The 16,013-nt window shown below is 36.9% G+C and overlaps 1 protein-coding gene across 3 annotated transcripts in view; it reads right to left on the bottom strand.

The window, feature by feature from the left end:
* Nucleotides 1-16,013, bottom strand: part of ANAPC10 (anaphase promoting complex subunit 10) — a 213,718-nt gene that overhangs the window by 1,887 nt on the left and 195,818 nt on the right. The gene's annotated exons all lie outside the window — the stretch shown is intronic.

Genomic DNA, 16,013 nt, shown 5'->3' with positions numbered 1-16,013 from the left:
GCCACAAATTAAGTAGCTTAAAACAAAATCAATTTGTTATCTTATAGTTCTGGAGGCCAGACATCTGAAAAGAGTCTCACTAGGCTAAACTCAGTGTGTCAACAGGCTGCATTCCTTTCTGGAGGCTCTAAGGAGCCTCCATTTTCTTGCCTTTTTTCAGCTCCTGCAGGCTGCCTGCATTTCTTAGCTCATGTCCTCCCACTTCCACTTTTAAGAACTCTTGTGATTACATTGGATTCACTCAGATAATGTGGATAATTTCCACATTTTAAGGTCAGATAATAGCAAACCTCAATTCTATCTTCTACCTTAATTACCCTTTGTCACGCAACAGCATATTCACAGGTTCCAAGGATTAGGACATGGACGTCTTTGGGAGCCATAATTGTGCCTACCACAAACCCAAGCCCATATCACCTCTTTTCTCAGGCTACCTTAAATATTGATGCCTAGTGGTATGAACCAATTCTTCCCAAGAGAGGCTTTGTAGTACATGTTTATATTAAGAGGAGGTTCTTTATGAAGCCAAATGGCATCTTCCCAATGCAAACTCTAGAAATGCTAACTATATTGCCATTGAAATGTAAAAGAATGTATCATGGTTTTATCAGCCATAAGCAGGGTCACTTGAAAGAGTAGATTTCAGATTTTTTATATACTATGGATGAACTATACTCAGAGACAATTAAATGCATCATGCTTGATTATTGATAAGTTGCTTGATTTATCATACACCTTCTGCAAGTCTCCTTATTTTTACCACTTTATTTGCTAAATGTTCATAATAATTGCTTCTTATTTTGAGTTAGGGATCAATGTCATGAGTTAATTTTTTAAACTGCTAAATAAAGATAAGCAAGATTAGTCTTTGATCTCAAAACAAACTAGTACAAAAATGTTTCTGCCGATCTACAAACAAACATGAGGCTTATTTAAATCCTGTGATTTAATTCTTTCTACTTCCAGAGAACAAGCATGGTCTAGTTCAGTGTATAATGAAATATGACAGGCTGAAGGCAGCAATTCTAAAGCCAGAGAAAAATAATAACCATCTAGAAAAGACAAAATGAGGAAAGAAAAAAGACCTGGGAAGAAAGGAGAGAGTAACTACTGCAATAAAATGGGAGAGAGCATTAATTTCCTTGGGGATTAAACAGTGGTTAAATAGTAGCTAACTTCCTTTTCACTTAATATGACTTAATTTAAAATATTGATATAAAATGCACAATGTCATACTTGAAAGCATAAGGAAATATGAGAATAAACGCTGACTTGGAAGTTGGATTATTATATGATGCAGCAGCTCTTTTGCTATGTATTCCATTTATAAAACTATATTTGTCTCCACTAAGAAATGTTCACTCAAAACCTGATGTGGAATGTGTAGATATTCCTATACCAGTAGAAATTTGGGAGGAAGAATTATAGTCATGAGTTACTTATTAGCTCAGTATTTAGTTAATGAACACTAAGTATATTCAGATAAATCTCAGTGTATTAGTCAGTGTCCCCTAGAGGGACAGAACTAATAGGATATGTATATATATCCTATTTGTGTATATCTATACACGTATATACGCATATATACATGTATATACGTATATACGCATATATATACACATATACGTATATATCCTATATTATATATATATCCTATTTGTGTATATATGTGTGTATATGTATAGGATATATATGTATCCTATATACACATATATACACAAATAGGATATATATATATCCTATTTATGCATATATGTGTACAAATAGGATATATATATGTCTACATATATCCTATATACATATATAAATGCTAATAGGATATATATATATCCTATTTGTGTGTATATATGTATGTGTATATATGTAATTAATAGGATATATATACATGTATATATATACACACAAATAGTATATATATATATCCTATTTGTATATATAGTGTATATATGTGTGTGTATGTACATATATATATATATCCCATTTGTGTGTGTGTATATATATGTGTGTGTGTGTATATATATGTGTGTGTGTGTGTGTGTGTGTGTATATATATATATATATATCTCCTATTAGTTCTGTCCCTCTAGGATTCCCTAGAGGGACAAGGACCCAGGATCAAGACTACATCCTTCAATCCAATCAAGCTGACACTCAGTATTAACCATCACAGTCCACCCCTTGTCAATTTGAAACCATACACATCTCCCAAGATCATAATTTTCAAATAAACAATAATGAGGTCATAATTATGCCTTGCATAATACAAGTATCCTTTGTACAACTGGAAACACACCAATGCCCAACCCAAACACTATTACATAAAGTTAAAAATACTTAAATGTTGATACGAAGTCAATAAATCTTATGTCACATGATGAAGAAAAAGGAAATAAAATGAAGATATTTTCTTCATACAAGTATATACATCACAAACATGTTTTTAACAAAAGGGGGAAATACTCATGACAGTTACAGTCCTAGTTTCTGCATCTGGTCACATGATTGTAGCTGGTATTGATGACTACCTTTTTCTACTACCCATTCTGCATTCCCTTTGCAAGCACCTCAGCAGGTCATGGTTTTTTTCCTGCTGGAGTGATCCAAACCTTCATTCCTGAAGGGTCTCGACCATTTGTAGACCTGCCTGGATTGGGTTGTTGTAGTTTCCCACTGACCTTCATCACAGGGCATGGTAATACTAAGAGATGCCCTAATGGATCTCCTGTGTTCCATGTATATACTCTTCCTTACCTGAGTTATGGAGTAGTGTGGATTTCTGGATCATTCTCAGCATACTCCATTTTCACAGAGCAGCACAGACTACACACTGCTGTCCTGTGTAATTCAAAAATGGTTCTATTTAACCATTAACAAGCAACCAATGTGACTGTGTGAAGAAGACATTTTGAGAAACAGAATTAAGTTGTTTCTACAAAAGAGATATAGGTATGTAGAAAAGTAATCTCTCCTGATTTCAATAAGGTTTTTTCATTATCACAAAAAACAATGCTAAAGACATTTAGAAAAGCAGGTTTTGGGACAAGCTGATTCACAAGGATTAATCCTAGATAATACCACATTTTCAATATTTACTAGTATTCAGAATAAAGTAACTAAAATATGAAGTTTACTATGTATGTATATTACGTATCTGCTTGTGTTCTGTAAGACATAATGAATTCCAAATGACTTTGATAAAATAGCTACATTTTCTATAAAATAGGATTAAAACGAAGAGCAAAAATATGTACATTTAGAAACCAAAATAAAAAATTCAAGTGTTTTTCTTGTAAAACAACTGGGAACTAAGTGGTAAGACTAGATTTGATCAGAAGCTGAGAAGCTAAATGATTTAGCCACATAATACCCTAACCTAGTTGTTTTCAATAAAGGGTTATTTTGGCCCACAGAGCATACTTGGTTGTGTCTGGAGACATTTCTGATAGTCACAAATGGGAGGATGATAATCATCTAGTGGATAGAAGACAGAGATATTGCTGAACACACAGCAAAGTCTACTCACAACGAAGAATTATCTTGTTCAAAATTTCAATCGTGCTGAGATTGAGAAAAACATTAACAAATTACATGATACAGGAATTTATTAAAATAAATAATATTAGCATCTAAAGTTTCCCTGCAATCTCATTCTGTCCCAAATCTTTATTAGAATATTATGTTCCATTTTAGGGTATTACCCTTTAGAATGTTTAGATTTAAATGATTTTAAATAGACTTTATTAAGATTGTCCATGTCTTGGTCTTCTGCTTACACAAGTAACATTCAGTTATTACTCGGTCTCTCACTTAATTAGAAGACCTGAAAATAATGCGAAGCTTTTTTGAAGGTAGGTTCTGTGTCTTGTGTATCTAATTTACCTGTTTTTTTTTAATGACTCACAAATACACTGTGTGATAAACAGGTTAAAAAAGAAAGCTGAATAAAGATTAAGTTGAACGTTTTAGAGAATTAAGTCAGTTCTCAATTATGTGCTAAAAGAAAATCTCTAAAAGTTACAACACATAGAAAAATATTCAATGTACCAAAAATACAAATACCACAAAATTCTAAATGAATGAGCCAAAACTCTTACATTACCAACATCAAACTATCCCAAAGGCTGAAAATGTTTTAATAATGTGCATTTTATAGTTAGAAATGTGGTAAAAATGAAGAATGAAGAATTTCAAAGCAAAATAAACAAATCTTCAAGTCACTTAAAGTAGACAACAGTCAGAAAGGGGAAAAGGTGCTGGAAATAAAGTTAGAAGTGATCATTTTAAAGAGTGGGAATGACAAGCAAGTTTTTGTGGTGAGAAGAGTTTGTTTTCATGAGGCCACATTGAACAAAATGACACAGTGGAACCATTTTGTGTGGTCCTGTTCATATTTCCATTGGATAGACACTGTATTGATTCTACCATATGCTTTGCAGCCAAATATGACAAAATGCAACTTTAAGCAAAAATATATATAAAATATTGTTTGCTATTTAAATTTCAAAACAAGTATTATATTCAGAACAAGAACCACACAGCAGTTAAGTATTATAAAACATACTCTAACTCTGTATGAGCATAGTTTCAGTCTAAACATTTTTTAAATATTCTGTGATAAGAAGATTTAATTTAAAATATCTTTTAATTTTTTAACCTGTTCTATTTCACAAATGCAATAAACTCTACTTTGATAATATATTATTTGATAACTAAAAGTGCATAATTTGTATTGCTATAATGTAATGTGACCTGGAAATGGTAAAAATGTGAGAAATTCTCAGAAAAGTCTTTTTATCTAATAACTAGTAGTTTCAACCTCTTTACCAACAAAATATCTTCCCAATAAAACACCAATACAAAATTAAGGATCTTCTTACAGTTTCCTTTCCCAGGAAGTAAGGAGAAGCGAAACCCAACTGCATCAACTCTTGAACAATTAGGAATTAACCATGGTGAGTAGTTTCTAAATCAATGCCTTTCTTAAATCTAGAAAATTATCTGCCATTGTTTCTTCAAATACAGCAACTGCCATTCCTCTCCAGTCCTCCCTATCCTATTCTGGAACACTTTATGAAACAAATGTTAGATCTCTTCATTTTGCTTTCCATGTTTTTTTTAACCCTTCTTTTCTACTTTTATTTTTTTCCTCTGTGCTTCATTCATTTTATCTCCTCAGACCTTCCATCTCACAAATTCTTTCTTCAGCTGTGTCTAACATACAGTTTATTGTATTAGTCACGGCTCACCAGAGAAACAGAGCCAACAGGAGATAGATAGATATCAATATAGAGATTTATTATAGAAATTGGCTCATGTAATGATGGAGGCTGAAAAGTCTCATGATCTGACATCTTGAAGCTGGAGAACCAGAAAAGCCAGCAGTGTACATTGTTCAGCATTTACTAGCCTGAGCTCATGGTGTAAGAAACATTCCAAATCCAAAGATCCCAAAACCAAGAATGCCAGTGTCCTACAGCAGGAGATGAATGTCCCCACTCAAATAAAGATCAAATTCTCCTTTCCTCCACATTTTTGTTCTATTTGGAGCCTCAGTGGATTAGATGATGGTCATCCAAATTGATAAAGGTTATCTTTACTCAGTCTACTGATTCAAATGCTAATCTATTCTAGGAACAGCTTCACAGACACACCCAGAAATAACATTTTACTAGCTATCTAAGTAGCCCTTCGCCCAGTCAATTTGACACAGAAAATTAAACATCACATCTATCCACTGAGCTCTGTATCTCCAATGACTATATATTGCTTTTCTAAAAGTTCTCCAGTTATTTCCCAAATCTAACTTTTCTGTATTGATAGAAAAGTTGGTCTTATTTTTTATTCCTTCTTTAATGTCCTTATTTATTTTAGAATATTAGGTGATGATTTTTATTTACCATTTAAATCATGAAAGAACAAAATTACAGCTAATTAAATGGATCATGCTAATATGGGACATTGCCCCCTGACTTCAAGCAGATACCTATACAGAATAAAATAGTACAAAGAAAATTAAACTGTTGAGTTATAAATTAAGAAAGAAATTTGCAGATGTTAGAAATAAAGAAGGAACATGAAGAGTGGTGTTATGAGTCAAACTGAATCGCTACAAAATTTACACATTGAAGTCTTATGGCCCAATTTGGAAACAGGACTATTGCAATGTAATTAGTACTTAAGATAAAGTCATTATGGAGTAAGGTGAGATGCTGCTTCAATAGGACTGGTATCTTTATAAAAAGGGCAAATTTGGACAAAGGCACACACATGCAGGAGAATACCATGTGAAGACAAAGGCAAGGATCATGTCACATACCATGGAACACCAGAGATTGCTAACAAAGGACCAGAAGTTAGTGAGGAGGCATGGAAAAGATTCTTTCTCATAGCCCACATAAGAAATCAATTCTACCAATAGCTTGATCTCAGGCTTCTAACTTCTACAATTGTGAGACAATAAATTTTTTACTTTTTATACCACCTAGTCTATGGAACTTTGTTTTGGCAATACTAGCAAACTAATACAAATGGTAAACTGAGAGGCTGAAGACATTGGGATCACTGGATAATAGGACCAGTGCTTAGTCTTATAGGCTGGGAGCTAGGGCTTTAAGGCTGAGAAAGAAAATAATTCAAAGATAGAACCTGTGCCCCCAGGAAGGTAAAAACTGAGCTAGGAGTTTAGAAGGCCTTCTTTGTAAGTGAAAAGAGACTAGAGAAATTCTACTTACTGAGCTAAGAAAATTTATTAAAAGTTTATCTTCTGAGAGGCTTAAGCAAAAATAAATAAATAAATAAAAATAAAAAGTTATCTTGGACAACTGGAATTCCAATTTTTTTTCTTTGCTGCATGAGATTATTTTTTTAAAAAACTCGAAGGATGCAGAGTGTGGAGTGATATCTGTTCACTCTCCGGCATAGACCTGTGTGCATGCATCCTCTAATGTCCTACACGACCTCTCACATCAGAGTTGGCTCAGATTCTGGCTGTGGCTCCATCAGAAAATGCAAGGCACAGGCCATGAGCTAGGAAGGAGCCTTGCAGCTTGGACCTGAGCACAGAGAGATATGTAGTGTGGCTTGTATTCATATTGAAGGCAGAACCATCACAATGCCTCTTTGGGGGTTCCCAGACAGTGCAGGGCTCCTGGGATCCCTTGGTTGGTAGCTCCAGTCTTTGGAGAAGCCTGCTGGTTCTTGCTGGGCAAACCTAGCCCCTTGAACTCCAGGCAAAGTTTCTGGTCACAAGGGCCTGGTGTGGACTGAAGACATGGCCAAGGGGTGAGAGTCTGGGGGTATAACTCTGAAGTGGGGAGTTGAGCATATGGCTAGGGTGTGGAGCTGGAGGACAGAGGATCAGGGGCTGAGCAGACTGGTGGGGCAGAGCGCTGCTCCCTGCTCCAGTCTTTGCTAATGCATAACCAAGGTGATCATTGCTCCAGTTCCCAATAATTTTCTCATCTCTATCTGAGACACCTCAGCCTGGACTTCATTGTCCGTATCACTATCAGCATTTTGGTTACTACAATTTAACAAGTCTTTAGGAAGTTCTGAACTTTCCCTCATTTTCCTGTCTTCTGTGCCCTTCAAACTATTCCAACCTTTGCCTGTTACTCAGTTCCAAAGCTGCTTGCACATTTTCAGGAATCTTAATAGCAATGCCCCAATTCCTGGTACCAATTTTCTGTACTAGTCTGTTCTTACGCTGCGATAAAGAACTACCTGAGACTGGATAATTTATATGGAAAAGAGGTTTAATTTGTTCATAATTCCATAGGCTGTTCAGGAAGCATGGCTGGGGAGGCCTCAGGAAACTTGCAATCATGGTGGAAAGCAAACAGGAATAAGGCACATCTTCACATGGCCAGAGCAGGAGGAAGAGAGAGCAGGGGATGGTACTGTATAATTTTAAACAACTAGGTCTCATGAGAACTCAGCCACTATCATGAGACTAACGATGGGGAAATCTGCCCCCATGATCTGATCACCTTCCACCAGGCCCCTTCTCCAACTTTGGGGATTACAATTCGATATGAGATTTGGGTGGAGACACAATCCAAACCATATCACTTATACTATCTTTTTATTTTTTTATTCACCATGATTTTTAAAAATTATATTTCCCCTTCATACATTTGGATGTATACATAATTTCTACTATTTAAGTGGTGGAATGGAATACTTTTTATCCTAAAGTAATAAGATCATCTAAGAGAGAGTTTGACGTAAGTGTGTATATTTAAAATTTTCAGATGGATAAAGGAAAAAATGGAAACTGTAAGAATAGGACAGCATGACAAAGGGAAAGATGTTTTAACAGAATAAAACATTTTACCCAGTACTCAGTTCAGGTCCTGAATATCTTTGTTAATTGTCTTTCTCAATGATCTGTCTGACATTGTCTTTGGAGTGTTAAGGTCTCCTGCTATTATTGTGTGGAAGTCTAAATCTCTTTGAGGATCTCTAAGAACTTGTTTTATGAATCTGGGTGCTCCTGTGTTGCTTACATATGTATCTGGGATAGTTAGAGCTTCTTTAATTGAATGCTTTCCATTATGTAATGCCCTTCTTTGTGATTTTTGACCTTTGTTGGTTTAAAGACTGTTTTTTCTGAAACTAGTATTGCAATCTTGTTTTCTGTTTTTCATTTGCTTGGTAGATTTTCCTCTATTCCTTTTTTTGAGCCTATGTGTGTCATTGCATGTGAGATGGGTCTCTTGAAGACAGCATGTCAATTGGTCTTGGTTCTTTATTCAGCTTGCCACTCAATGTCTTTTAATTGGGACATTTAGTTCATTTACTTTCAATGTTAATATTAATATATGTGGATTTGATTCTGTTATGATGAAGTTAGCTGGTTATTTTGCAGACTTCATTATATGGTTGCTTTATAGTGTCACTGGTTTGTGTATTTTGGTGTGTTTTTGTAGTGGCCAGTAATGGTCTTTCCTATCCATATTTAGTGTTTCCTTCAGGACCTCTTGTAAAGCAGATCTGGTGGTGGTAAGGAATCTGTTCAGCATTTGCTTGTCTGAAAAGGATTTTATTTATCCTTCATTTATGAAACTTAGTTCGGCCAGACATGGAATTCTGCATTGAAATTTATTTTAAGAATGTTAAATATTGGCTCCCAATCTCTTCTGGCTTATAGGGTGTCTGCTGAGAGGTTCACTGTTAGTCTAATGGGCTTCCCTTTTAAGTGACCTGACATTTTCTCTAGCTGCTGTTAACGTTTTTTCTTGCATTTTGACCTCAGAGAACTTGATGTCTTGGGGATAATCTTCTTGTGAAGTATCTTATTGGAGTTCTCTACATTTCCTAAATTTGAATGTTGGCCTCTCTCTCTAGGTTGGGGAAGTTCTCATGGATGATATCCTGAAATTTGTTTTCTGAGTTGGGTCCATTCTCCCCATCTCTTTCAGGGACATCAGTAATTTGTTGATTTAGCCTCTTTACATAATCTCATATTACTTCCAGGTTTTGTTCATTTCTTTTTGTTCTTTTTTCTCTATTTTTGTCTGACTGTCATATTTCAGAAAGCCAGTCTTCCGGCTCTGAGATTCTTTCCACTGCTTGGTTTATTCTGCTATTAATCCTTGTGATTGCATTATGAAATTCTTATAATGTGTTTTTGAGCTTTATCAGGTCAGTTACATTCTCTTCTATACTGGTTATTTTATCTGTCAGCTCCTGCATTGTTTTAGCATAATTCTTAGCTTCCTTGGATTGGGTTTCAGTGTACTCCTGCAGCTCAATGATCTTTGTTCCTATCTATATTCTGAATTATGTTTTTTGTCATTTCAACCATCTCAGCTCAGTTTAGAACCCTTGCCAGAGAAGTAATGCGATCATTTGGAGGAAATGAGGCACTCTGTGTTTTTGAGTTGTCAGGGTTCTTGCATTGGTTCTTTCTCATTTTTGTAGGCTTATGAGAGCTTCATTCAGTCTTTGAGATTACTGACCGCTGGATGGGTTTTTTTTTTTTTCGTCTTATATCCTATTTGAGGACCTTCAGGGTTTAATTGTAGTCTAAGGTGGATTCAGCTAACTGGCTTCATTTCTGGAAGATTTTAGGGGATTTACACTCAGCTCCCAACTCTTCGACTGCATGCTCTCTTTGAGGGAATTGTACTGGGCCCCAACATTGTACTGTGGTTCCTCAAGGTTAGGAATCCACTGTCCTAGAGGGGTCAAGGTGCTCTCGGGTTGCTGCTCACTACAATCTGACCAGCAATCTGAGAGCAGCTTGAGTGCTCCTCAGAGATCACCCTTTAGCTGAGACCACCCTTCTATGGTAGTCTCAGCTAAAGCATTTTGTAGTGCAGTGACGGCAGTATCTGTCCTCATTTGCATGTGCCAGCAGCAGCAGTAGTGGTCGAGCAGCAAGGTGCTAGTGTATGTCAGGGTGCCTGCTTTCCTGTGGGCAATCACCACAGTGGCAGAGGTAATGCAGCTGGGGTAGGGGTGGGAGCCCCTGCTAGTGACTGTGTGCACAGCGGTGCTGGTGTTGGTGTTGGCTCAGGTACGGGATGCTGGTGGGCGCAAGTCTGTGTGCCTTCTATGTGTCCCGCAAGCAGAACTGGTCACTCAGGGTAGGGGAAGATCCACTGTTCTCTGTGGCTAGTTTCACTCCCACAGCAGTGTTAGCACAAGGGAAGGGTGCTGGTACAGACAAGGTTGGCTGCCTCTGTGCCCACTAAGTCTCCATCTGCAATGGCAGTCTGCAAAGGGACGGGGAACAGACTGCACTTCTGCTGCTGATGGCAAAATAAGCAAAGCCTACTTGTGCAGACATGTACCAGCAAAGCAATGTGGGGAGTTGCCATGGGCCCTGCAGAAGCTTCAGTGTGGGGAGGGGCCATGGGGGCTGCCCCACTGGTGCACTCTGCCAGTTACATATGGTCTGCCAGCCCAGAAGCTATAATGTGGGCCCCTCCGCTAGGCACCTAAGGTTGCCCTGTAAGCAAGTGTGGCCCAGCTGGGGCCCCAAGATAGGCAGTGGAACAAGAACAAGCAGACTGGCCCATCCAATGGGTTAGACTGCCCTGCAGAGTTCAAGACCAATAGTTCTTCTAGGGCTAAAGTTTCCTATGGAAGCAAGTCGAACCTAGGGAGATGGCCATCCCTAGCCATGCTCCACTACAGATGCTTCCACATCAAACCCACTGGACTCCACATCAGCTGGTTTGCTGCTCCTATCACTTCTCTAAATAGCTCTCTCTGCCACTTTGAGTGTCCATGGTGGTTGAGCAGTCTCCTGCCAGGATTCCAGAGGCTCACAACAAGAGAAAGTTGCTGCTTGTCAGTTCAACTTATTCATTTTCCAGGAGGCACTGGGGGCCAGGAATGAGTTCAGGTGCACAGTAGCCCATGTAGGCTTCCCAGCTGCCTTCCCCTTCTGACCAGCTTCTGTGTCGTCCCTTCATCCACTCTTAGTGCCTTCCCTCTGAATATCTGTTGGGAGTACTCCGGTCATCTTGTCCCTCACTGGCAGAGTCAGCCATCATTTCCCAGCTTCTGGATGTCCTCACAGCACCCCCTCAAGTATCTCTCAGTACCTGCAGGTCATAGGAGTACAAAGGCTATGGCAGAGTCACAGGAGCCTGATGGAGCAGAGGATGTGGAACAGTAAAGACAGGAACAAAGCTAGGTGTGTAGGCACCAGGAGACCAAAAAAGTGGGTTTTTTAAAATTTAAATTTTATTTATTCCTGCTCTAATCTTTATTTCTTTCCATCTATTAATTCTAGGTTTTATTTGCTCTTGCTTTTCTAGGCTCCTTAAGATGCATAGCTACGTTGCTAATTTGAAGTTTTTCTACTTTTTTGATGTAGGTGCTTATTGCAGTACACTTTCTTCTTAATAATGCTTCCACTGTATCTTGTAGGTTTTGATATGTTGTGTTTCCATTTTCATCTGTTTTAAGAAATTAAAACAGATGAAAATGGAAACACAACATATTTTTAAATTTCCTTCCTAATTTATTCATTGACCCACCAGTCATTCAGAAACATATAGTTTAATTTCCAAGTCTTAGCATAGTTTCCCAAGTTCCTCTTGTTACTGATTTCTAGTTGTATTCCACTGTGATCAGAGAAGACACTTGATATTTTATTTTTTGAATTTTTTAAAACTTGCTTTGTGGCCTAACATGTGATCTATCCTTGAGAATATTCCATATGCTGAGGCAAATAATGTATATTCTGCAGGCATTGGATGAAATGTTCTGTAAATACCTACTAGATCCATTTGATCTATAGTGCAGATTAAGTCCTATGTTTCTTTGTTGATTTTTCTATCTGAATGATCTGTCCAATGCTGAGAGTAGACGGTTGAAGTCTCCACCTATTACTGTATCAGGGTCTATCTCTCTCTATAGTTCTCATAATATTCCCTTTCTATATATAGGTGCTCCAGGGCTGGATGCATATATATTTACAGTTGTTATATCCTCTTGCTGAATTGACCTATTTATCATTACATATTGACCTTCTTTGTCTCCTTTGATAGTTTTTGTGTTGATATCTATTTTGTCTGATATAAGCGTAGCTACTTCAGCTCTTTTTTGGTTTTCATTGTTATGAAATAGCTTTCTCTATCCCTTTATTTTCAGTGTATATGTGTCTTTATAGGCAAAGTGTGTTTCTTGCAGGCAACAGATCGTTGGTTCTTATATTTTAATCCATTTGGTCCATTTACATTCAATGTTATTATCAATAAGTAAGGATTCACTTACTATCAATATGCTATTTTGCTGTTTTGTTACTGGTTTTCTGATTGTTTACAAAACAATCAGAATGTTCCTTCCTTCCTTCTTTCCTTCTTCCTTCCTGTCTTCCTTTTTGAGAAGGTGATTTTCTCCAGTAGTATGTTTTAATTTCTTGCTTTTTACTTTTTGTATATCTGTTGTAGGTTTTTTGATTTGAGGTTAACATGAGGCTTGCAAATAACATCTTATAAACCATTATTTAAACTGATGACCCTTAACACTGATTGCAAAAAAAAAAGAGAGAAAACTAGTGATGATGAGCATTTTTTCATATGTTTGTTGGCCTCATGTATGTCTTCTTTTGTAAAGTATCTGTTCATATCCTTCGCCCATTTATGAATGGGCTTGTTTGTTTTTTTCTTGTAAATCTTTTTTAGCTCGTTGTAAATTCTGGATATCAGCCCTTTGTCAGACGGGTAGGCTGCAAAGATTTTTTCCCATTCTGTTGGTTGCTGATTCACTCTATTGACTGTTTCTTTTGCCGTGCAGAAGCTGTGGAGTTTGATTAGGTCCCATTTGTCTATTTTGGCTTTTGTTGCCAATGCTTTTGGTGTTTTGGTCATAAAGTCCTATCATCACTGGTCATTAGAGAAATGCAAATCAAAACTAGGTTGAGATACCATCTCACGCCAGTTAGAATGGCGATCATTAAAAAATCTGGAGAAAACAGATGCTGGAGAGGATCTGGAGAAATAGGAACACTTTTACACTGTTGGTGGGAGTGTAAATTAGTTCAACCACTGTGGAAAACAGTGTGGCGATTCCTCAAGGACCTAGAAATAGAAATTCCATTTGACCTAGCAATCCCATTACTGGGTATATATCCAAAGGATTATAAATTGTTCTACTATAAGGACACATGCACACGAATGTTCATTGCAGCACAGTTTACAATAGCAAAGACCTGGAACCAACCCAAATGCCCATCGATGATAGACTGGACAGGAAAAATGTGGCACATATACACCATGGAATATTATGCAGCCATCAAAAACGAGGAGTTCACGTCCTTTGTAGGGACATGGATGAACCTGGAAAACATCATTCTCAGCAAACTGACACAAGAACACAAAATCAAACACCACATGTTCTCACTCATAGGCGGGTGTTGAACAAGGAGAACACATGGACACAGGGAGGGGAGCACTATACACGGGGGTCTGTTGCGGGGGAGGGGGGAACAGCGGTGGGGTGGGGAGTTGGGGAGGGATAGCATGGGGAGAAATGCCAGATATAAGTGAAGGGGAGGGAGGCAGCAAATCATACTGCCACGTATGCACCTATGCAACAACCTTGCATGTTTTTCACATGTACCCCAAAAACTAATATGCAATAAAAAAAATAAATAAATAAAAATAAATAAATAAAAAAAAAGAGAAAACTAATAAAAACTTTGCATTTTAACTTCACTCCTCTACTTTTAATTTTTTTATTTCTATTTATATCTTATTATACTGTCTATGTCTTGAAAAGCTGTAGTTATTATTTTTGATAGGTTAATCACTATTTATCAATAGTGATCCATAGATCACTGTTAGTAGTATTGTCATGTAAACAATATTAAATCTTCCAATCCATATAAGAATCCATGCCAGAAAGGGATATCCTTCCATTTATTTACATCTTCTTTCATTTCTTTCAGTCATGTTTTATATTTTTCATTGTACAAGTCTTTTACTTTTTAATTTAATTCCTAAATATATTACTATTTTGATGCTATTTGTAAATGAAATTGTTTTCTTAATTTTGTTTACAGATTGTTCCTTGTTAGTATAGAGAAATTCAACTGAATTTTGTGTGTTGACTTTGTATCCAATGACTTTGGGGAATTTGTTTATCCAGAGACAAAATTAGAACTAATTTTGTTCCAATGTGTGGAATCTTTAGGGTTTTCTACATATAACATCACATCATCTGTGAACAGAAATTTTCTAATTCTTCCTTTCTAATTTATATGCATATTATTTCTTTTTCTTGCCAAATTGCTCTGTCTAGAGCTTCCATTAACATTTTGAATAGAAATATGGAAAATTAGCATCCTTGCCTTATTTCTTATCCTAAAGGGAAAATTGTCAGTCTTTCCTGATTTAGTATGATGTTCACTCTGGGTTTTTCATATATGACTTTTACTATGTTGAGGTTGTTTCTTTCAATTCCTAATTTGAATGTTTTTATCATAAAAGGGTATTGAAGTTTCCAGATAGTTTTTCTGCATCATTTAAGAGAATCATGTGACTTTTCTCTTAATTCTGTTAAAGTGATATATTATTGATTTTTATATGTTAAATCATCATTCTATGGCAGGAATAAATCTCATGTGGTCATGGTATATAATCCTTTTAATATGTTGTTGAATTTAATATTTTGTTGAAGATTTTTATATTGATGTTCATAAGGAATATTGGTCTGTAATTTTCTTTCCTTGTAGTGTTTTTGTCTGGATTTGGTATCAGGGTAACAATGGCCTCAGAGAATGAGGCCTTCCACTCAATTTTTTGGAAAACTCTAAGGGTTCATAGTAGTTAATTTTACATACTTAATAAAATTCACCAATGAAGTCATCGTGTCCAAGGCTTTTCTTTGATGAGAGATTTTTTATTATTGAGTTGCTTTTCTCTTAAAGTACAAGACTTAAATGTCTTGCTCCCAAAAGAAGAAAAATAAATTAAAAAAGAGGGATTAGTAATAGGGGTTGCCATCCCTTTAAATCCCCTGGAAGTGGCTAGGCTCCGAGGTTCACGCCTGTAATCCCAGCATTTTGGGAGGCTGAGGCAGGCAGATCACTTGAGGTCAGGAGTTCAAGACCAGTCTGGACAACATGTTTAAATCCCATGTCTACTAAAAAAGAAAAATGCAAAAATTTGCCAGGCATGGTGGTGCTCATCTGTAGTCCCAGCTATTCAGGAGGCTGAGACAGGGGAATGGCTTGAACCCGAAGGCAGAGGTTGCAGTGAGCCAAGATCATGACACTGCACTCCAGACTGGGCAACAGAGTGAGACTCCATAAAAAAAAAAAAAATCCCCTGGAAGTCACTTCAGCTAAAGGGTCTTGCAACACAGCAAGGAGGAGGAGGTACAAACAATGGCTTCCTACCTCTATGTCTGCACCTCTGTAATCAGAAGCAACAATCGGCAACCAACACAAATCCTCAAAATTTGGAGGACAGGGTCCTTATTGCCTACTGTAAGTGATATGCAAGCTGCTCCAAGAACATAGGTGCCCACTATGGGACTAGGGGGCAGGG

Source organism: Aotus nancymaae, unplaced genomic scaffold (genome assembly GCF_030222135.1).
Source record: "Aotus nancymaae isolate 86718 unplaced genomic scaffold, 86718_ANA_hifiasm-v0.15.2.pri h1tg000033l, whole genome shotgun sequence".
NCBI classification, from domain to species: Eukaryota; Metazoa; Chordata; class Mammalia; order Primates; family Aotidae; genus Aotus; species Aotus nancymaae.
This window is presented reverse-complemented; position numbering and strand designations above follow the sequence as displayed.